Source organism: Crinia signifera, chromosome 3, assembly GCF_055691185.1.
Source record: "Crinia signifera chromosome 3, ASM5569118v1, whole genome shotgun sequence".
Classification (NCBI taxonomy): Eukaryota; Metazoa; Chordata; class Amphibia; order Anura; family Myobatrachidae; genus Crinia; species Crinia signifera.
This window is the reverse complement of record NC_139219.1, coordinates 303,078,625-303,102,609: the sequence shown is the minus strand read 5'-3', so window position 1 is coordinate 303,102,609 and position 23,985 is coordinate 303,078,625.

The following is a 23,985-nucleotide window of genomic DNA, read 5'->3' as shown; positions in this document are numbered from 1 at the left end:
ACCTAAGTTATTATGGTGTAGATATATGAAGCAGTGATAAGGGAGGAGATGTGATAAAGTGCCTGGTACTTTATCACCGGCCAATCAGCTCCTGACTGTGAAGTTGCACGCTCGGTTTGAAAAGGGACAGTCAGGAGCTGATTGGTCGGTGATAAAATACCAGGCACTGTGGGGTAAATGTATGAAGCAGTGATAAGGCAGGAGAAGTGATAAAGTGCCTGGTACTTTATCACCGGCCAATCAGATCCTGACTGTTAAGTTACAGGCTGGGTTTTAAGAGACGGCCAGGAGCTGATTGGTCGGTGATAAAATACCAGGCATTGTGGGGTAAATGTATGAAGCAGTGATAAGGGAGGAGATGTGATAAAGTGCCTGGTACTTTATCACCGGCCAATCAGCTCCTGACTGTTAAGTTGCACGCTCGGTTTGAAAAGGGACAGTCAGGAGCTGATTGGTCGGTGATAAAATACCAGGCACTGTGGGGTAAATGTATGAAGCAGTGATAAGGCAGGAGAAGTGATAAAGTGCCTGGTACTTTATCACCGGCCAATCAGATCCTGACTGTTAAGTTACAGGCTGGGTTTTAAGAGACGGCCAGGAGCTGATTGGTCGGTGATAAAATACCAGGCACTGTGGGGTAAATGTATGAAGCAGTGATAAGGGAGGAGAAGTGATAAAGTGTCTGGTACTTCATCACTGGCCAATCAGCTCCTGACTGTTTAAAAATGGACAGTCAGGAGCTGATTGGCCGGTGATAAAATACTCACATATTTGCAACTAGATTTTTTTCAATGGCTTAGCTCGCATAGAAGTTGCCACTTTCAGCACCTTCTCTTTGATTTGAGGTGTCACCCAGGGACCCGATTGTTGGAGTGGCCCTCTTGAATGGCAACCTAAAGGCCCATACACACTCGGTGACTTTCATGTCAAAGCCGCTCAGTTTTCTGCCAGTGTGTACAGGGCAGCGATGAGCGGTGTGCTCCCACATCATCGTTGCCAGCCGCCGCTCATCTGCTGATATTACCAACACATGAGCTGCTTTGAGGACGGCTTTGCATAGCGCTGTGCTATGGAAAGCCGCCCACCCCCCACGGTGACAACGCAGGGCAGAGGGAAAGCTGTTCTGTGTGTATGCACTGAGCAGCTTTCCCCCCAGTGATGACAGCGGCCATAGCTGTCCATATACGCTGGCCATAATCGCCCAGTCAGTGGCGTAACAATAGCACCGCAGCCGCCGCGGTCGCGGGGAGGCGCAGTGTAAGTGCGGGCGCCGGGTGGCTGCGGTGCTATTGTAATGCCCCCCCCCCATATGCACTGCAGCTTTACCTGTCAGCGCTGCGGTGGTCCCATTTCCCGTCCTGGCTTCATTCTGAGCTTATGGAGACGGACCATTATAAAATGTCCGCCCCCATATAGCAGACAGTTCTCTGAAACTGTCTGCTGTATGGGGGCAGACATTTTGTGATGGTCCGTTCTTCATATTATCAGAATGAAGCCAGGACGGGAGCCGGGACCACCTCAGCGCTGACAGGCATCCCATCTCCCACCCGCACCGATGACAGCCCAGCCCCCACCCGCTGCCCGCATCGCCGGACTCCTGAGTATGTAAGTATGGCTGATGGGCGAGCGGGGGGGGGGGGGGGGGGCACCAGAAACTTTTGGCAGGGGGGCTCAACATTTGAAGTTACGCCACTGCGCCCAGTGTGTATGGACCTTTACAATGTTTGGCAGCAGCTGCTTCTTTAAACAACATACAGTAATATTACATAGCCCTGAGCCCACAGATTGTTCCTGGCCTCGCTTCAATATGGGTTTGATGATCCTATTCTATTTCTATTAACGGATATATGATGATTATAATTATTATATAGAGTACTTCATTTATATAGTGCAACAACTTAACAAGGGCATCACAACACCTCACAAAATACAAGACTCACAGGCCCTTATTCTGGTTGAATCGGTCGGATGCGTATTTTTCGGACAGGAACCGAGTGTTCTTAGCTCTGTCTTCCGTACGGATCGCCCTCACCGTCCGTATGCGGTAAGACGCCGACCGAACGGACCGTGAGTGGATTTTTCATGTGAACACCTCCTCCATGTGTGGGAACCTCCCCCATCATTCGATGGTCACCAAGTGGTCAGGCTGCATGGAGTGCTACAGACCACTCGGGCATTTCTCCGTGCAAAAGCAGGGATATGGGCGGGCAGCTGGCATCCGGCTATGTCATATGTCCGCCCCCCACACGTGCGTCACGGCCGCATTACCATACGTACGCCCAGCATTTTCATGGGAACGCCCATGAAACGCGGGGCGTACGCATATGGTAATGAGCCCAAACAGCCCTTCACGCCCCTCTCCACCCCCTGTTTGGATTTCTCCGACCCATCGTTTTCTGTACAGAATTCATGCCGTATTCGGACGTGCGCGTCGTTCGCACATGCACAGATAAGCCTCTGCACATGCGCAAACACCAACCATTGGCCGTCCGTCCACATTCGGAGCCATCCGACTCAACCAGAATAACCCCACAGTGCAGAACATTGCAACATTGCAGCACATGTAGTGTACAAGGTATATCAGCAGTGGAGACTGACTTATATTAGAGGGCTACTGGGCGAAGACAGGGTGGGCTCATCCCCAGCACACTGCATCTTGGCCGCATTTACACGGTAATGCCCAGCATTTGCATGGGGACCCCCATGTTGGAGCACCACCACCGCCCACTTTCCTCCCCATCCGCTCCCCCACCCCCCATGCGAGCGCCACCCCGACAGCGCAGGTCAGCAAAGGCACCCGCACAGAAGCCCTGCACATGCGCACAGGGCCGTCTTTCCCATTGGGCTTAATGGGCAGTTGCCCAGGGGCCCAAGGATAGTAGGGGCCCACCACAATGGGGAAGACGGCACTGTCCTAGGGAAAGGCGGCGTGTGATCGGGACCTGGGCAGCGGCGGGTGGAGGGGACCCGGGCAGCGGCAGGTGGAGAGGACCAGGGCAGCGGCGTGTACAGGGGACCCGGGCAGCAGGCGGCGTGTGCAGGGTCCCGGGCAGCGGTCGGCGTGTGCAGGGGACCCGGGCAGTGGTCGGCGTGTGCAGGGGACCGGGCAGCGGCGTGTGGAGGGGATCCGGGCAGCGGCATGTGGCGGGGTCCGTCCGGGAAGCGGAGACCTTGATGTAGTGCTGTCTGCCGCCGGGCGGGCAGCACTGCTGTGCTGATTTTGAAAAGACTGGCCAGATGCTGATTGGCAGGACGCTTAGCCAATCAGCGCCCAGCCAGTCTTTCCAAAATCTGCAGCGCTTCCCGCCCGGCAGCAAACAGCACTGCATCAAGGTCTGAGTCGCCGCTTCCTGCACGGACCCCTTCACCCACTGCTGCCCGGATCCCCGCCACTGCTGCACATAGGTGAGGGGAGGAGAGGGGGCCCTCAAATTATTTTGCCCAGGGGCCCATTATAGTCTTAAGACGGCCCTGCATGCGCATATGAAAATATTTGCATTCACGGGGCAAAAACATAGGTCCCCGGTGCGAACACGCCGGGGACCGAAGGCACTACAATCGGTGCCAAGGAAACATGCCAAATTAAATGTCACCGCCCGCAAACCCTAATCTGACCCTTACTAGAAGAACTAGAATCCCCTAGGTGAAAACTACTTTAATGATTTTGTGTTCCGAGCACATGTTGTAGTGAAGTTATTTGTCAGATATGAAGGGAAAAATAACCCAGAACATCCAGCAGCAAATCAATAGGGCGACATTGTCATGTAGTATAGTGTATGGCAGTATAAGCATCTGTCATATGTGAAAGCTACTGAGTATTTTACATAGACCCAGCAAGATTCATCAATCTACAAGTATCTACACAATGTCACTACAGAAGCCAGACTCTCGTTGGATGACGAGGTAGATGGCTGCCATACATATGGATGAAGAATACTCTTACATGGAAAACATACAGAAAAACATTGTTCGTTATGGGTTATTTCATTGATGTAATTAACGTCAATGTCATGGAAGCTTTAGATATTTGGAATGATCACTTGAATACCACATTTAGGGGATGATTCAGACCTGCTCGTTAAGGTGGGGGTTTGCGCCATACTTACCTACTTTTGAAAACTAGTTTCAGGGAGATTATAGTTGGTAGAAGAATTCTGCACAGCACCCGATTGAGGGGGCCTGTCATGCTCCACCCAAAGGGCATGTCTAGTTCCATATATGGAGAGATTGTGAAAAGGGATTGTGAACGTGGCACCTAGAAGCGTGGGTGTGTACTGCTGCATCTGAGAGGAATCTTTTAAAATGACTAAGGTCCGTACACACTAGGGATTATGCCCAGTGTGTGTGTACAGTGATAGCCCCTGTCATTACTGGGAGGAAAGCCGCTCAGTGCATACACACTGAGCGGCATTCCCCCTGCCCGGTGCTGTCAGCGAGGGGGCGGTCGGCTTTGCATAGTGCAGCGCTATGCAAAGCTGTCCACAAAGCCGCTCACCTGCTGGTAATACCAGCAGATGATCGGCTTTCCCGGCGATGATGCAGGAGCGCACATCCCCACTCATCGCCGGGCCGCGCACACTGGGCGGCTTTGAGCTGAAAGCCGCTCAAACTTTAGATCCAAATGTAGATGAGCCCCAAAGCAGTTAGTAAGAGCTACTATACTTAGTACAGTGCTGGGAAATAGTGCTGATGATTTAATGTAAATGTATCTATCTCTCATTCCTTTTTTCACAAAACTGTAACAGGATAATGTGGGCTAGGTGACATGAGGGAGATTGCTAGACTAATGAGGGAGAGAGAGGGAGATTGCTGCTATGTCAGGGAGTCTCCTGCAGAATGCAGGAGGGGAGGTAACTATGGTGTAACAGTGTAGTATGAGCTAAGTGACATGAGGGAGATTGCTCAACTAATGATGGAGAGAGGGAGAGAGGGAGATTGCTTCTATGTCAGGGAGTCTCCTGCAGATTGCAGGAGGGGAGGTTACTATAATGTTACAGTGTAATGTGGGCTAGGTGACATGAGGGAGATTAATAGACTAATAAGGGAGATTGCTGCTATGTTAGGGAGTCTCCTGCAGAATGCAGGAGGGGAGGTAACTATGATGTAACAGTGTAATGTGGGCTAGGTGAATTGAGGGAGATTGCTAGACTAATGAGGGAGAGAGGGAAATTGCTGCTATGTCAGGGAGTCTCCTGCAGGATGCAGGAGGGGTGGTAACTATGATGTATCAGTGTAATGTGGGCTAGGGGACATGAGGGAGATTGCTAGACTGATGAGGGAGAGAGGGAGATTGCTGCTATGTCAGAGTGTCTCCTGCAGAATGCCGGAGGGAAGGTAACTATGGTGTAACAGTATAATGTGGGCTAAGTGACATGGGGGAGATTGCTAGACTAATGAGGGAGAGAGGGAGATTGCTGCTATGTCAGGGAGTCTCCTGCAGAATGCAGTAGGGGAGGTAACTATGATGTAACAGTGTAATGTGGGCTAGGTGACATGTGGGAGATTGCTAGACTAATGAGGGAGAGAGGGAGATTGCTGCTATGTCAGGGAGTCTCCTGCAGAATGCAGTAGGGGAGGTAACTATGATGTAACAGTGTAATGTGGGCTAGGTGAATTGAGGGAGATTGCTAGACTAATGAGGGAGAGAGGGAGATTGCTGCTATGTCAGGGAGTCTCCTGCAGGATGCAGGAGGGGTGGTAACTATGATGTATCAGTGTAATGTGGGCTAGGGGACATGAGGGAGATTGCTAGACTGATGAGGGAGAGAGGGAGATTGCTGCTATGTCAGAGTGTCTCCTGCAGAATGCCGGAGGGAAGGTAACTATGGTGTAACAGTATAATGTGGGCTAAGTGACATGGGGGAGATTGCTAGACTAATGAGGGAGAGAGGGAGATTGCTGCTATGTCAGGGAGTCTCCTGCAGAATGCAGTAGGGGAGGTAACTATGATGTAACAGTGTAATGTGGGCTAGGTGACATGTGGGAGATTGCTAGACTAATGAGGGAGAGAGGGAGATTGCTGCTATGTCAGGGAGTCTCCTGCAGAATGCAGTAGGGGAGGTAACTATGATGTAACAGTGTAATGTGGGCTAGGTGAATTGAGGGAGATTGCTAGACTAATGAGGGAGAGAGGGAGATTGCTGCTATGTCAGGGAGTCTCCTGCAGGATGCAGGAGGGGTGGTACTTACGTCTGCGCATGCACATAGTAAAATCACCCGCAGCGAATTCCTGGCCAAGATTTTCAGTCACCGGGGCGTACACTGCCTAATTGACAGGCAAGCAGTGTTTCAGGGTGGGCACCCAGAGTTTCATGGCCGTGCCCCTGCCTGCTCTGGGCGGTTGGATGACATCACATGATATCAGCGTCCGCCCCGAATATGGACAAGAACGTTCAACTGAAAAGTCCGTTCTGGCTTCTTTTTTTATAGCCAACAGAGAAAAAAAACACTGATTTTGTTCCTCTGTGCGGGCTCATGCGAGCGAATGTGTAAGCGTAGAAACGGTCAACAGGGGTTCATGGTTTTTTTGCCCCAAATGTCGACAGAGTCAACATGGACAGTGAAAAAGCGCACCTCGTCCCCTGGCATGGCTCGCTACGCTCAGCACACTATTATATTCTCCCTCCACACCCTATTGGATGTTAGGGCATGAAATACCACCTGTCGGCACATGCCGGCGAAATAAACTCCATGTCGACCTTTTGACTGTCAACCTTCCCAATGTCGACCCTAATGCTTTTGTCCACCACCTAATGACCCTGTTGACCTTAAGCCATGCTGACCTTTTCCATTTGTCAACCTAAGGGCTGTTGACCTTCAGTTTTCAACCTTTGACTGTCGACCTAGTGACCATATACCGTCGTCTGCTGTTGCAGAAATGTTGATATACTCCGTACTTGTGCTACACTCTCTCGGACTATGGGCCTTATTCTGATCGGTGCGGATTTCTCCGCATGCGGTCGTCCCGCCGATGGTTATCGTCTGCGCATGTGCAGAGGTCACTCTGCGCATGTGCAGGCGATTTCGCCGCACGTATTCTTTACACGCCGCACAGGGGGCGTAGAGGGGCGTGAGGGGCTACTTAGCCTCATTACCCTATGCATACACCCCGCGTTTCATGGGCGTTCCCATGCAAACGCTGGGCGTATGCATGGTAATGAAGCCGTGACACATGTGTACGGGGCGGGCATCTGACATCGCCGGATGTCAGCTGCCCGCCCCCATACATGATTTCACACGGACAAGTGTCCGTGTGGTCTTGGGTGGCGGGACCTGGTGGAGCGTGCGGCCCTGCATTCGATGTTCGGCGACCATAGAATGCAGGGGCTGCTCCCAAGATGGAGGAGGCGTATCCCCGTCCACTTTCATGTGGACCGCCACATATCCGCGTACGGACGGAGGTGGCGATCCGTATGGAAGGCGGGGATTCGCCTGCACGGTCCTGGCCGCATATTCTGATCGGGCCGCACCGATCAGAATAAGGGCCTGTGAGTCATGTTTTCTTGTTTTGTTTACTTGTTTATGAACCCTGTAACTGGGATCACATGAGGCAGGAGAATATTTACTTCAAGAGAGACTCAGAGAATGAATGCTGAGAAGCACAGAGAGTAATAGATCCAAATTTCAGTATCACATCACAAGCATCTTAATGTTACCTGTGACAGTCTAATGATATAATACTAAGGTGAGATCTGGTTTGTCAGTGGAACCCTGCTGGTTCGCTCATCTCTGTTTCGCAGGTTTGTAAATCAAGAAATACCAGCAGTGTCTGTCATCAAGATGTTCTTTTAATAACAGGCAACATAAATAACTGACATAATTAAGCTGTGGTTTATATTTGGCTGTGAATTCTACTTACACTGAAACAAGAAAGAGCGTACACGTGTGCTATGTATTCTACAAGTGCATACAGTAGCTGAAGCGGAGCTACCATTGGTGCAGCAGGTGTGCATTGCACCGGGGTCTCTGAGAAGTAAGGAGCTCACTGCTGCCACCTACTGCTGGGTGGCATATTGTGAACTTGGGATGGAGTGGAGGAGAGGGGCCAAAATGTTATTTTTGCACCTGAGTCAACCACTCACAAGTTCCGCCACTGAACAGTAGATTCTAATAAATGTTAGAGATGTACAGCGCACTCTGAACTTATTTATCATAGCAGTTGAAAGGAAAAAAGGATTATAGAAAGAACATAAAAATCCTATCGACTGATGTATGACCTTGTACTTGCAGGAGATTTAAAACTTTAACTTAACTTAAAATGAAGACTCGGACACTTGAGTTTGGCAGAAATTGTTAGCTGTAATTTATTTAACAAATCTAAAATTAGGTGCTTGATTGAGCGTAATTAAATAATAGTGGCCAAGAAAGAATGGTTATCATCAACTAAACCCCACCCCTCTCTATCTTACGGTACCTAAACAACAACATCCTAACAACAAGCGGTATCCGCTCGACCTACTAACTTCACTCCCCACCCAACCGGGTGTTGTCGCTGTCCCCGACCAGGTGTTCCAACGGAGGCCGATAGTCAACGAAGTTGAGCGCTCCAAAAACAATTATGGTCAAACAATTAACCCCTAAATATTACCCAAAACCAATTAACCTGCCGTTCTTTCCAGCCAAACAGCCAAAGTGAATTATAAACCCACCCATCCAGGTAAAAAAGGAGGAGGGAGGGCGGGAAGAACAGGAAAAAGAGAGTGACTCCTCCTCTTCCTGATTCATATATCCCAGCTAACCTTTGCCAAACCTGCATCCTTATTGGATGCCAAGTCACATGTTTCCCATGGCCATCCCCAGCCTCGGATGTTTAACCCACTGCTTTCCTATGTCAGTCATTCCCGTCTCTGGATATCCACATTTGACAAATAGTATAGTACTGCAATTGAAAAAGTTGGTCAAAATCCATGCAAGATTCTGTTACATTTTTTCTTTTGTGTGAAAATTGTGCGAGAGGGAGAGTCTGTTAAGGAAATATATGTCATTGAGGAAATAATGTACAGTGATAATATCAACCACTTTCCTTATTTAAAATAAAAAGTTGTTATATTCAGTTGTAAAATGAAAGAAAAGCCAATCAGAATCTATTTATTTATTTAGCACCTTCTAGAAGATAGTCTGATTAGTTGCCCATAGCAACATCATATCTGAAATACAACTTTTATTTTAGTAAATTTATCCCCAATGTGGTTTATTTACTAAGATAGGGTGTTCTATTGAAGATGTAATGTTGCCCATAGCAACCAATCTGATTCTAGCTATAATCCTCTAGAAGTTTCAAAATAACAGTAACTGTACCCAATGTTTCAACTGTCATGTCTAATATACACATGTATGGTGGATTGACTGTACTACAGATAGTAATATGATTGTAGACTTAGGACTGTGGCTTGATATACCTAGGTCTGAAAGTCAAAGACGAGAGGAGACCATACATGCCACCGCAGTCCAAGTAGTGGTTTGGAGGAGCCGGTGCTGCTTGGGTACATGGTCTCTGCAGATTTCATGTGGTCAGGCCGACAGCATGGAATTTGCTGAAAATGGCACTCCCAAAATGGCTGCTGCCTTGAAGGAGATAGAGGCTAGAGGTCATACTCTACAACTTGTGTCTGTCAGGCAAGAAACCCCTGGCAACAAGTAAAAAATGTATTGCAATGACCAAGAAACCCCTGGCACTGAGCATGTAACCCGTGGAAACGAGTATGTAGGTAATTTTTTTTTAATTATTGGATGGGGGGGGGGGGGGAGGCAGAAACTTTTTTGGGGGATGCAAATTTCCAAACTACACCATTGATGTAAGATATCATTTTTCTATTGTTTTCATTTATTTTTATATTTGTATTGAACTCACCGGGAGTTTCATGGTGAATCTCTTTGCATGTCAATATTCGATTATGTGCCTGTACATGGCTTCTATGCGGGCCCCTTCGGAGACTTTCATAGTCTCCAAGGTGCTCGCAGGGGGGAGGGGGGGCATGTAGGAGGTGTGAAGGTGCGTTTACTGGGTGTACCCATGAAAACGCTGGGTCCTCCAAGAAAAACGCTGGGTGTGAACAGGTGCAGCCATCTGCCTTCTGTGGGGGGGGGGTTGACGCCATTGGATGTCAGCTGCCCGCCCTGTTCTCTGAGCAGGTAGCCACTAATCTAAGTCACATTTGATGGTCGGATACCATTGAATGATTTTGGGCCTGCATGCGAGCCAATAAATGGATGTTTATGCAAAACAGACATTCACAGTGCTGCGGGAACATTTGGCGTGTAGGAGGAGGCGGGCATTCATATGTCCGGCTGGAGGCATTACAAGGCTCGCAAAGCAGTGAACTAATGCTGCTTTGCGATCCAACCAGAATTAGGCCCTATGTGTATCACACAAAACCTTAATCGGAAGGATTGCCGCACATCAGACAGAAGTGATGCATACTGTAGGTACTATATCATACTGTAGCTCACAACATTTGGTTGTAGAAGTTGGAAGGTGAGCGCTACAAATAAAAGGTTTAATGTGCGGTAAAGGGTAAAGAGAAAGGTAATGGAAAATAAAAGAAAGCAAATGAAAATAAAAAAATGGTTAAAAAATAATAATAAATAAAAAATAAATAAAAATAAAAACAGTAAATAATTTTTACACTCTTAATAGAGTGATTGAGAGTCTGTGGCCCTGTCAGCTGTCCCTACCTCTATGAGTGCGAGGCGCCGGGGTACAGCGGGAGGTGCTTGCGGCATGTGTAATTCCAGGGGTGCTGCCCTTTTTTTAATTAAAAGAAAAAGAAGAGGTTTTATTAACTGAAAGTGTCCCATATCCAGGCCCTTTTTTTAATTTAAAATAAAAAATCATTTTTTGTTTTTTTCACTGCAGTGTGTGACTGGCCGGCCGCGGGCCTTGAGCTGTGTGATGCCGGACATATCAGTTATTGTGAATTATTCATAAACAATTGTGCTATTCCTTGTAATGCAAGATATTTGGAACATTAGGATACATTCTGTAAAGTGTGATTCTTCTTTCTGAAGGAATTGAACCCAAGCACATTGCTGATTGCTCAATTATATTTTATTTTAATAACCGGCATTATATCACTTTTATTGATAGGGGCTCCCACAAATTTTTTGTCTAGGGCCCCCATATACCTTAATTCGGCCCTGAATGTGCACATGGTAAGTTATTGCGTACTTGGCCAGATATGGTTTTCCATGGGTGTTTTGGGGTATAAAAAAACTGCACCCTAACTTATGGTAGTGTCATGGGCTATGTATCTAAAACTATGTACCTAGCACCGCACCCTGCATCCAGGATCCATGCTGCACTCACCGACACTAGTGCCCCACCCCTCTTTTGATGCCATTGGTCAGGGCCGGCGCTACCCACTCAGCAGCTCCTGCAAAGCAGGGAGGCGCCATGCTGAAAAGGCGCTGTCTCCCTCCCTGCTCTGCTAAAGCTGCCTCAGCCCTCACTGTCACTGCCTCCTGCACACTGCCCGCAGCGCCTGTCTGACAGCAGGCGGGCAGCAGAATAAAGAGCTGCTCCCTGCACCGCGGGCGGCAGTATGGAGAGGCTGAGCAGCTCCCTGCACCGCGCACACACTGTCCTCCTCCTTCGACCTGCCCCCTCTTCCTCACGGACACTTGCGCTGAGGCATGTAGCGCTGTCTCTGAATGCCTGGATGACATGTCGGGTGACATTCTATGCTTTGCGCTAAATGCGCATGTTTTATTCGCGCACCCCATCGCCGCAAATCGCACTTTTCAGTCAAAATGCGCATATTTAATGTGATGCGCATTGGAGGCTGAAAAGTGCGAAGAGCGGCGATTTGCGGCGAAGTGGTGCGCTGCCTTTAGTCCTGAAAATGTGCGATTTTCATGTCTGAAAATCGCACATTTGCAGGACAGCGCAAAGTTTAAATAAAAAACCGAGCGCGGGGTCCCCCGCCCGAGTATAACCAGCCCCGGGCTCACTGAGCCGGTGCTGGTGACAAAAAAATCAGGGTCCCCGACAAATAGGGGTCCCCTTGATTTCATGAAACCAGCACCAGGCTCAAGGTCCGGCGCTGGTTCCCAAAATACGGGGGACAAAGTGACTAGGGGTCCCCCGTATTTTAAGAACCAGCACCGGACACAACCAGCCAGCAGGGTAATGCCACAGCCGGGGGAAACTTATTATATAAGCTCCCGCGGCCAAAGCATTAACCCCCTGGCTGGTCAGCATGGGCAGGGGTCCTGGGGAAGTGGGGACCCCCCCAATGAAGGGGTCCCCCCCCTCCAGGACTTACCAGCCCATGCTGATAGTCCGGGGCTGTCCCCGATGCCCCTGGGCGGTGGGCATCGGGCTGATGGCTTGTGTAAAAAAAGAAGTAAAACTATTGTTTTATACTGGCAAACTATGAGTCCCAGCAAGCCTACCCCGCATGCTGAGACTTGGAGAACCACAAGTCCCAGCATGCGGGGCATTAAAGGGCCCGCTGGCACTTGTAGTTCAGCAGTACAAAAAATAGTTAACAAAATCACACTGACACACTGTAAAATAAAAGTTTAATACACACAAAACACACACACACTGATACTAACCTACCTTGAGCCCGTAGGTCGGTCCCTGGATCCTGGGTCCTTCCTCCGGGGCTCCAGGGCAGAAGAGTCCGGTTCCGGGGCCTTGGTCCTGGTTCCGGGGCTGGTCCTGGGGTTCCGGGGCTCCTGGGCTGCAGAATCCGGGGTCCGGGATCCGAGGTAGTCCCCAGGGGTACCTAAGGAAGCAAATCCAACTCACCTGGTCCCCGGCGACGACCTCGGAATCCTCTCCGGTGACAGCGCTGCTCCCATCTGGTACCCGGCTCGCAGGACTTTGACAGGCGCTGAGATGTTTCCTCCTCGGTGTCTCTGCAGAATGATTTCTTGGCCAATCAGGAGCCGAGAAAGTCGGCTCCTGATTGGCCAGAAATCATTCTAACTAGAGACGCCGAGGAGGAAACATCTCTGCTCTAGATGCGCTGAGATGTTACTTCCTCGGCGTCTGTATTCAGAATGATTTCTGGCCAATCAGGAGCCGACTTTCTCGGGTCCTGATTGGCCAAGAAATCATTCTGTGCAGAGACGCCGAGGAGGAAACATCTCAGCGCCTGTCAAAGTCCTGCGAGCCGGGTACCAGATGGGAGCAGCGCTGTCACCGGAGAGGATTCCGAGGTCGTCGCCGGGGACCAGGTGAGTTGGATTTGCTTCCTTAGGTACCCCTGGGGACTACCTCGGATCCCGGACCCCGGATTCTGCAGCCCAGGAGCCCCGGAACCCCAGGACCAGCCCCGGAACCAGGACCAAGGCCCCGGAACCGGACTCTTCTGCCCTGGAGCCCCGGAGGACGGACCCAGGATCCAGGGACCGACCTACGGGCTCAAGGTAAGTATCAGTGTGTGTGTGTTTTTTTTTTGTGTATTAAACTTTTATTTTACAGTGTGTCAGTGTGATTTTGTTAACTATTTTTTGTACTGCTGAACTACAAGTGCCAGCGGGCCCTTTAATGCCCCGCATGCTGGGACTTGTGGTTCTCCAAGTCCCAGCATGCGGGGTAGGCTTGCTGGGACTCATAGTTCGCTAGTATAAAACAATAGTTTTACTTCTTTTTTTACACAAGCCATCAGCCTGATGCCCACCGCCCAGGGGCATCGGGGACAGCCCCGGACTATCAGCATGGGCTGGTAAGTCCTGGAGGGGGGGACCCCTTCATTGGGGGGGTCCCCACTTCCCCAGGACCCCTGCCCATGCTGACCAGCCAGGGGGTTAATGCTTTGGCCACGGGAGCTTATATAATAAGTTTCCCCCGGCTGTGGCATTACCCTGCTGGCTGGTTGTGTCCGGTGCTGGTTCTTAAAATACGGGGGACCCCTAGTCATTTTGTCCCCCGTATTTTGGGAACCAGCGCCGGACCTTGAGCCTGGTGCTGGTTTCATGAAATCAAGGGGAACCCTATTTGTCGGGGACCCTGATTTTATGTCACCAGCACCGGCTCAGTGAGCCCGGGGCTGGTTATACTCGGGCGGGGGACCCCGCGCTCGTTTTTTTTTTTATTTTAACCCTTTATTTTATTTTTTACAGCAGAACCCTGCACAGAACATTGCGATCTGTGCAGGGTTCTGGCTAATTCGCCAAACAGACCCTGGTCTGAAATAAGTGCGAAAATTAGGCACCTAAATAATGCGATGTGCAAATGCGCATTGCATTAAATAAGCGACTTGTATACTTTTCTATACGAAAACATCTGGATGCGATAAAAATGCGAATTAATCTCGCAATTTTACTCAGCATACCTTAACGCACATAATATGCGATTTCAGTCCCTTAGCGCATCCCATTAAATTAACGATTTAATGGGAAAATGCGATATCGCCATTTTGTGGTCTAATTACCGCAAAAAAACGGAAATCGCAGAGCATAGAATGTCACCTGTCATGTCCGGATCCGCCCCCTACCCATTGCTCCCTGCGCCTGTCAGCTGTCAAGCAAATGATGAACAGGCAGCAGTGCCGCCTCCCCTTCCTTCCCTTTTCTCAGTGTGCTGTGCCAGTGCCACTGCCAGTCCTCAACACTCTGCCCCCTCTATCTCCTCCCCTCTTCTTCCATCTCCTTCTACTCTCCCCTCCTTTCCCCCTCAGTCACACGAGGGGTGTAATGCTGCACATACTTTTTGTACTGCTTTCAGATCGCATCGCACACACATTGCATGCATGCCGTGTGATGCCATCTAGCCCATAACGTATGAGATTCTCGCAGCGTGTATGGGCACCTTTAGTGCCTGTAACATTTTGCGGACACAGCACTGAGATGGTGTATGCTTACATGTACATGCACCCGAGATCCTCCATAGGATCGCATGTTGCATACACTCCCACAATCGGGCTGCAGTTTGTTGCAATGGCAATGTGAAAGGGCGCAAAATGTATGGTTTGCAGGAGGGCGCCGGACACCCTAGCACCGGCCCTGCCATTGGTCCTGGCACTGGTGGGCCTGCTTCCTATGCATCCCCATTGGTCAGGAGGCATGTTCAGGGGCGTGGCCATCACAGGGTGCCGATAATGGGGCAGATGTATTAAGCTTTAACAAGAGATAAATCCAAGGGTGACAAGGAGAGATAAACGTCCAGCCAATCACCTGCTAACTGCCATGTTACAGGCTGTGTTTGAAAACAGTCAGTAAGGAGCTGATTGGCTGGACATGCATTTATCTCTTGTTAAGGCTTAATACATCTGCCCCAATGTCTCTTACAGGGCATCAATTGCATATGAAGGTGCACCTTTGCCTTGTGCTGCTGAGCATTCTCATGGTCTGAGTGCCTGTAGCCTCTATCGCCTTTAATATTGGGGACTGGATAGAAAAAGTTTCTCTGGTGCTTGTGAAAGGGCCCAGGGCCGGATTATAATGGAGGCACAAGAGGTCAGTGCCCCTGGGCCCCCCTCTAGTTAGGGGCCCCCTGTGGTTGGCATGTATTTAAAAAAAAAAAAATTGATTTGTTTTGTATTTTTTGTTTTTAGCTAAAGGTTTTGTCCATGGGTGGGGTAGTGCTGCAGCTTCACCTATCTGCCAATGTGACAATGATTTATGGTGCTGAACATCGGGAGCCAAGGCACACTGATTGCACAAGTGTGCAGTGCATTTCTGGGACTTGACTAAGTCCCCTGACACTTTGCACCAGAGGACAGAGGCTGAGAAGTTTGTGCTGAGCTCTGATTGGTGGAGCTCATTACATGCTTCTCAGGTCCATGGAGAACAGCAGCAGCAGCTTAGTCATGGGAGGGTTTTTAATCAGAGGCAGCAATAGGACTGTGAGGTCTCCTCCAGAGTAAGGGGCAGAGGGACAAACACAGGCTTTTCATGTGGTGTGTGTGTGTGTGTGTGTGTGTGTGTGTGTGTATATATATATATATATATATATATATATATAATTTTCGGAAAAGTCCGCACTCATATATTGCATCACAGGCAAGGGGGGGTGCTCCTACAGATGACTGAACATCAAAGTCATCACGTCGATGGTACGTCAGCTTTTTTTCATTTGTGATGAAATAAAGTACTAATATTACTTTTAATAAATGGTGAGTGCCCTTTTTCACCTCCGATATATATATATATATATATATACCAGTGAGGTGGGCGGCACTCAATCAGTCTCAGACTCCAACTTGTATATATTATGTATATATTATGCTTTAGATTGCCTGGCAACGCTACAAGCTCCCTGCAAGGACATAGCTATTGGCTGGTCTGTATCACATGGCTGAAACCCCGGAAGTGTGCACTGGACAGTGCAGGACCCGGAACTATTATGCAGCATTCAGGTTCCGTGGGGAAGCATTGTGGTGCTGCACCTCTGCACGATGGTTGACAGCAATGACAGACGCCGCGGTGATTGTCTGGACAGGTGAGCGGGGCGGGTCCACGCTAGTTCTGGGGGTTGGTGGCGGGAATTTTATGTATATATATGTTGCTTTGATGTATTTTGAATGTCTGTCCTTGAAAACGGGGGTTGTTACCTCGAAACGCCGTTGGATGAATAAAGGCTGTTTTACTACAAGTTGGAGTCTGAGACTGATTGAGTGCCGCCCACCTCACTGGTATGTTACCCCCATAAAGGGTTTTGGAAGGCACCACAGCACTTATTACTGACTGAAGGGAGTGCCGTATCCCATATCACTATATATATATATATATATATCCCCTGCAGTTAACCATTAACCAAGTTTACTCTGTGTTTTGACAGTATAATTTTCTCCCATGCAGTGTGCGGCCAGTAATGACAAGTGCAAGGGGGCCCCCCGGTCTAAAGTACCCCGGGCCCCCCAAAGGCTTAATCTGGCACTGAAAGGGCCACTGGCTACTTCTTTAATGAGCATGTCTGATTAATAATGTAGCCGTACATTTTTTATACAGATTGGTCAGTGGGAAATTAACTTTGCCTGACCTACAACGCTAATTAATGTCTAACATGAATATATATTGAATTACGATTGATGCAACTTTAATTAAAGAAGGTGAGGAGTTATATAGGACAAGGTGAAAATTAAAAAACATGAGAGGATGGCGCAGAGGCAATGTACTGTTTGTAGTCTGATGAACTTTGGTCATCCTTCTAAAAGAGCATGATATAAATCTATAGGGAATTACATTTTCCAGCTTGGCAACTGCACTAGTTTTAATTAAATATTATTCTACACTCAATTGCCCTCAGAGAATCAATCAAAATGACTACTTTGGAATACTGGCATACCTCCCACTTTCTGTGTCCCGGAAGCGGAACTTGGCGCACCAAAAAGGGTGCAGGGCCACCGATGGAGGGGCGGGGCCTTGGGTAGGGGCGGGGTTGGGTACCGCAATCCCCGTTTGCATCATTTTGGGGGCGTGCCTAGTGCTCCCTGAGTGCAGGGCAGGCTCTTTTACACTGCAAAACCAGGTTGCCATGTGCTGTAATTGATTGCCGCTTTTAAAAAAAATGGGAAAACTCTCCCAAAATATCTCACTTTCCGATTCCCACACCCTATTACATTTGACCCCTGTTCTTCACCTAATTTACTCATAAAACAAACCCGACAATTTCTTAATGTTTTTTTGGGGGAAAAAATTGGCAGTTAAGTGGTTGAAAAACAACAATATAGATAAAATGATGCCCAGAGAAGTAATGTGAGCACAGTAATGAGCTGCAATGAGTTGAGATGGGCGGCCATTTACAAAGGTAAATGCATTTGTTATGACCTGGTTGCTGTTGGCTGGTGAACAGGTAGATGATGCCGTGCTATTGTGAATTCCCGCCTTGCGAATGAATGTGCTCACTGTACGAATAGATGTGTACAATAGCAAAGAGTTCACAACTAAGTGAAAATGACCAAACTCCTGCGTTAGACGCTCACCATCAAATGATTTTCCACTGGTCACCAGTCATCACAAGCAAGGAGCAGTCAGAAATTTACTCAGAGGCTGCGATGAATACAGGCCTATCCTGCATGGAAATTAACTCAGAGGCTGCGATGAATACAGGCCTATCCTGCATGGAAATTAACTCAGAGGCTGCGATGAATACAGGCCTATTCTGCATGGAAATTTACTCAGAGGCTGCGATGAATACAGGCCTATCCTGCACGGAAATTTACTCAGAGGCTGCGATGAATACAGGCCTATCCTGCATGGAGCTGCCTAATATTCATATGTATCAATGCAGGACTGTCACGTTTCCAACACAGAGGGTAACGCCAGTTTTTTGTGGCGTTACCCTATAGAAGCCTATGCACTTCTTTTCGTATCTCCTGCCGCCCCGCACCGGACCCAGCCATACCTCACCTGCTGTCTGGGCAGCCTCCTGCTGTGCTACCTGGACCCAATGACCTCCTCCTCCCTAGTAGCAGTACTTTCTCTGCCGGGTACAGGGAGGAGAAGGAGCCCAGGAGTCCCTGCAGCCATCTGCAGCAGGAGGCTCCCTGGCGTAGGAGGGGAGTGAGTACCACGGGTACACTCTCACCCAGCCCTAGCAGCTTCGCAAGAGTTGTCCTTTGCAATACTAGTCGCATATGCGACATATGCGACTAGTATCAATGCGATGGGTGTGGGATGTACCGCAATTGCTTAGTACATCCCACCCTTACTCTGCTGTTCCCTCCTGCATTCTCTCTCTTTTGCTCTCTCCTATTCATTCTCCTGTTTATTTCTCTTCTCGCTCTTATATTTACCTCTCTAAGCTTATCAATGGCGTCCTCCGCTCTCCTCTCCCAATAGCTTCTACTGTCCGCAAGCTGCTCCATTGTATAAACAATTTTATATAAAATGGCACTGAAAGACCCCTGCCCCTCTTTTGCAAATGTCACTCATTCTAATGGGATAGGACATTTATAAATCGTAATTTGTATTAATAATTGTATTCATTACTGCATGTGGAATTTGCTATGTTGAACCAATCTACCTATAATATTTAGTTATATCTGTGATGCAGTTTCTTCAATGAACAGCGCCTCCCAGAGGTCAGATACAGAAGTGTTTAGCTGGTTGAATATAACATTTCTCTTAAACCAAAGGGAGTTTAGACTTGGGTAGGGAGTGTTCAGGCTCGGACTGGACTTTCGGGTAATCAGGGGATTCACTGGTGGGCCCCTTTGATTAATGACCCCGCCCATTTTTTAAGGGCGGGGTCTTATTAAATATATTTAAATTTACTATTGAAAATGGGATATTGCTCAAAGCAACCATCTATTATCTTATTTATTTATTTATTTATAGGTTCTTATATAGCGCAGCAGATTCCGTTGCGCTTTACAATAGTAGACAGTGATAAAACAAACTGGGTAACAACATACAGACTTGGAGGTAGGAGGGCCCTGCTGCAAGCTTACAATCTATAGGGATATAGGGGGAAACACAAGGACAGGCACCAGTAATACCATAGCAGTCCCACCAAGTTACAAGTCCAGAAGGGTAGCTATATAATACATAAGTGCCTCAGAGGGTTATGCATGTAGAACTTAAACATTATAGGCTTGCCTGAAGAGGTGAGTTTTCAGGGAACACTTGAATGTTTGGAGGCTATTGGAGAGTCAAATAAATTGGTCTGTTACTCTTGGGGGGATATTCTGGTTGCTTTGCAGAATACGTTCGCTGCCCGACTGACGGAGAGGCTGTGCACAGCCTCTCCGTCAGTCGGGCAGCGAACGTATTCTGCAAAGCAACCAGAATATCCCCCCAAGAGTAACAGACCAATTTATTTGTACCTTAGTGTTTATATGAATCCCATAATGTCATATGTTTAAAACTATTATCTTCACCCACACACTCGGCTCTCCTAATTACTGTGATATTCCTTCCTAGTCTTATCTTATAGAAGCTGCTAAATAAACAAGAAGTAGAATCTGATTGGTTGCTAAGGGCAACATCCCATCATTAACAGAACTCCCATTTAAGTAAATGTACCCCCATTACAAATGCTCCACCTGCAGTGCAACATGGTTTTGTCCATTTGAGAAAGACTTTGAATTTGTGATCAAGGGGGTTATTCTTGCGGGACCATCGAACGATGTGGAACGTGCACGCATATGTAAGCAACCTTACATATGTGTGCACTCTCTGGAGGAAATGGGCGGGCAGCTGTCATCCGGTAATGTCAGCTGCCTTCCCCCCTCTCACACACACACACACACACCTGCATCACGGCCTCATTACCATGAGAACGCCCATCGTTCATATGGTAATGGGGCCAGAGCCGGTGCCACCACTAGGCAGCTCTAGGCATTTGCCTTGGGCGTCGGCCACTGGAGGGCGGCAGTTTGCAGCAGGTCCCTGCCCCCCCGGATGGAGGTGAGCGGAACCAGCGGCGAGCGCAACTCCCCCACACCCCCTCAGGAGCGACTAGGCAGCCGCTGCCAATGCATCACCTGATCCCCCACCCCTGGAGTTACTTAGCGACATCCCCCATCCCCCCGTGGAATGACCCACAATTATTGCCCCCCCCCCCCCCCCCCCCCCTCTTGTAAGGTGGCCAAACCGGAGCACCCCCCCCCCTATCGGAGCGCCCCCCGCACTGTCCTGCGATCCCACTATTTGCAGAAATGCGCATGTGCACAGCCTCTCCGTCAGTCGGGCAGCGAACGTATTCTGCAAAGCAACCAGAATATCCCCCCAAGAGTAACAGACCAATTTATTTGTACCTTAGGGGCAGATTTATTAAGCTTGGAGAAGAGATAAACTGGAGATAAAGCGGAGAAAAGGTAAAAGGAGATAAAGCACCAGCCAATCAGCAGTGTTTGAAAAAGACAGTTGGGAGTTGATTGGCTGGTGCATTATCTCCTTGTACCTTTTCTCCGCTTTATCTCCAGTTTATCTCTTCTCCAAGCTTAATAAATCTGCCCCTAAGTGTTTATATGAATCCCATAATGTCATATGTTTAAAACTATTATCTTCACCCACACACTCGGCTCTCCTAATTACTGTGATATTCCTTCCTAGTCTAGTAGGCTGTGCAGATCCCAGCTATGCAGAGGTGTAACTCTGGGAGGCATCTGCTGCTGGGCTCCTGCTCCCAAGTGGCCACCTTTCCTCCCCTGCGAGTTTGAATCAGTTATTGAAAGCCGTTGATATCGCTTCTGCGGCTGATTCCCACTCCTAACATAATTTTTAGAAGTGTCACACCCTGTATTAGATCACAGGACCTGTTTCACTGGAGACAGACACTTTACTGATTGAGCTATTTGGGAAGGGGGGGGGGGGGGGCACCAATATTTACCTTGCCTACGGCCAACTGGGATGAACTTATGCCACTGCAGCTATGCCAGTGGCTCTGGTCATGGAATCACCTGAAAGTGTTGAGAAATATTACAGTACTGTACCGGCACCGCAGAGAAGTAAGACTATGAGACTAATGTAATTTTGAATGACATTCTTAATAACAGGATAATATAAAATATTGCGCCTGTAAATTGATGTAACTGTAGTCTATTGCGGACTATAAATACAAATTGAGAAAGAAGTGTTTGAATTACTGGCTTATAAAGCATGAAGAGTTGAAGACATGAGTGACCATCGTACAAATTCTCTCCATAAATCACAAGGGGAACATTCTGTGCGAAACAATAAGGCTCCCCAGTGAGGATCTACAGCACCTGAATAAATACACTCTCCTTGAAACTCTCTAGATTTATGACATTGAAAAGTTCTGGGCTGCAGAATCCCGACTGAATGATCACATTCATGATTATTTCCTACAGTGTCATCATTCACAGAGAGCAATGCACGAAAGGTGTTACCGCCGGAGAAAGTCGAATTACTCAAAATTATTTGTTTTGCACACTGTTTAAATCAATCAGTGATTCAAGTGTCAGCTTACTCCGGCAGAGCTCCCAGCCAAGTGTTCTCTGCAAATCGTCTTGCTCAGGAATCAGATATACCCAATCCACAGAAATTAGTTTTTTGCTTTCGGGGATGAACAAGATGCAATCACAAGCCCTGAATGTTTTTTCCATGGGTGCTTTTTTGGACTTACTAAGGCAGAGGCGCGGATTGGGATAGAAATCCAGCATGGGAACGGGGGGTGGTGGTGGTGTGCTGACGATACAGCACGGGGGGGTGGGGTGAGGACACTACTCACTAGGCACCACCATGATTCTGTCGTCATCCGAGCTGGTCACAAAGTGCAGCATAGCCCAAAACAAATATGGCCACCGCTTATGTGCATATAATATATGCATATATGTGGCGGCCATATTTGTTTTGGGCAATGCTGCCGTTTATGACCAGGCTGCAGCTGCTTGGTTCTGGCAGCCCTGGAACCAAGGTAGGCGGCGGCCCAGCCGGAGGGATATCTGGTCCGGCCCACCGGGAAATGGCACGGTTTCCCGGTGGGCCAATCCGCCTCTGGTGCTGTGTCAGTGTTAATGTGGTCGATGAATATTTTGACTACAGCTATTCGTCGACAAAGGTTTTTTCTGTGATCAAAACGTAACAATAACGAAAATAGGAATTTCTTAATAACAAAAATGTTGACTAAATATTAAGGCCCCCATGCCAGAATGATATTGTACCCAATCGTATAATCTCGACTGGTGGTATGAAGATTTTTGTGCACAAAGTGTGCACACAATCGTGCAATGTGCATTCCCGCAGGTTGGGGGATTGGTCTTCTGATCAGACGTGCTGCATCAGTTGATCAGTTGGGATTGAGAGACGATTGCGCGCTTTGAAGCACATGCAATCGGTCGTTTGATGGCTGGTGCAATCTGCGTCATTTAGTTGGCAGTTTTCAGGCAGTTTAGGTGCATACAATCGATTGTGAGATGACCAGTCATATGCAGCAGCTGGATTGTATGACGGATTGTATAACGGATTGTGAGTACATTGTGTGTCCAAAAACCACCAAGGACTGCCAGGGAGTTAGGGAAAGTTGAACACAAAGATGAATGTAAAGGCCCATACAGCAGAAAGCCGCTCAAAACACCAAGTTTGAGCTTGTGTGTACGGCCCGGCGATGAGCTGCGAGCGGTGATGTGCGCTCCCGCATCATCGCTGGGAAAGCCGCTCATCTACTAGTATTATCAGCTGGCTTTGTGGATGGCTTTGCATACCGCTGTGCTATGCAAAGGGCCCTTATTCTGATCGGTGCGGCCGGAGCCGATTATGCGGCCAGGACCGTGCGTGCGAAACTCCGCCTTCCATACGGATCGCCAACTCCGTCCGTATGCGGTAAGAAGCTGTCCAAACGGACCGCACGTGTATTTTTCACGGAATACGTCTCCTCCATCTAAGGGAACCTCCCCCATCATTTCTCCGTGCAAAAGCAGAGATCTGGGCGGGCAGCTGACATCCGGCGATGTCATATGTCCGCCCCCTACACGTGCGTCACGGCCGCATTACCATACGTACGCCCAGCGTTTGCATGGGAACTCCCATGAAACGCGGGGCGTATGCATATGGTAATGAGCCCAAATAGCCCTTCACGCCCCTCTCCACCCCCTGTTCGGAGTGTTCACATATCATGCGGGATTTGGCCGTACGCCCCGCTCGCACATGCGCAGAGACGCCTCTGCACATGCGCAGACACAAAACATCGGCGGGCCGAACGCACGCGGATATATCCGCACCGATCAGAATAAGGGCCAAGGTGAGACACCTAATACCATAAGGTCTATACAAACTGGGCGATTTTGCATGTATGCTGACCAATGACTATGCTATGGAAAGCCATCCAACCCATCACTCATAATACCAGCAGTTGAGCGGGGGTGGCCAGAGATGATGCGGGAGCCTGCATCCGCACTCACCGCTCATTGCCGCCCCCCTAAAAAACATCGCTTTTGCCAAATCTGTATCTGGTCCTGACCATTTGTAACAGTACAACGTAATCTGTACTGTAATTCATACATGAATCTGGACAGCTAAGAGTTAATTGCACCTGCAAAGCTGCGTTTCTGAACAGAAGCCAAACCTCAACTCAAATGCCGATCACACGTTTACATTTAATAAGCGAAATCAGTGCTATAAAAAGAA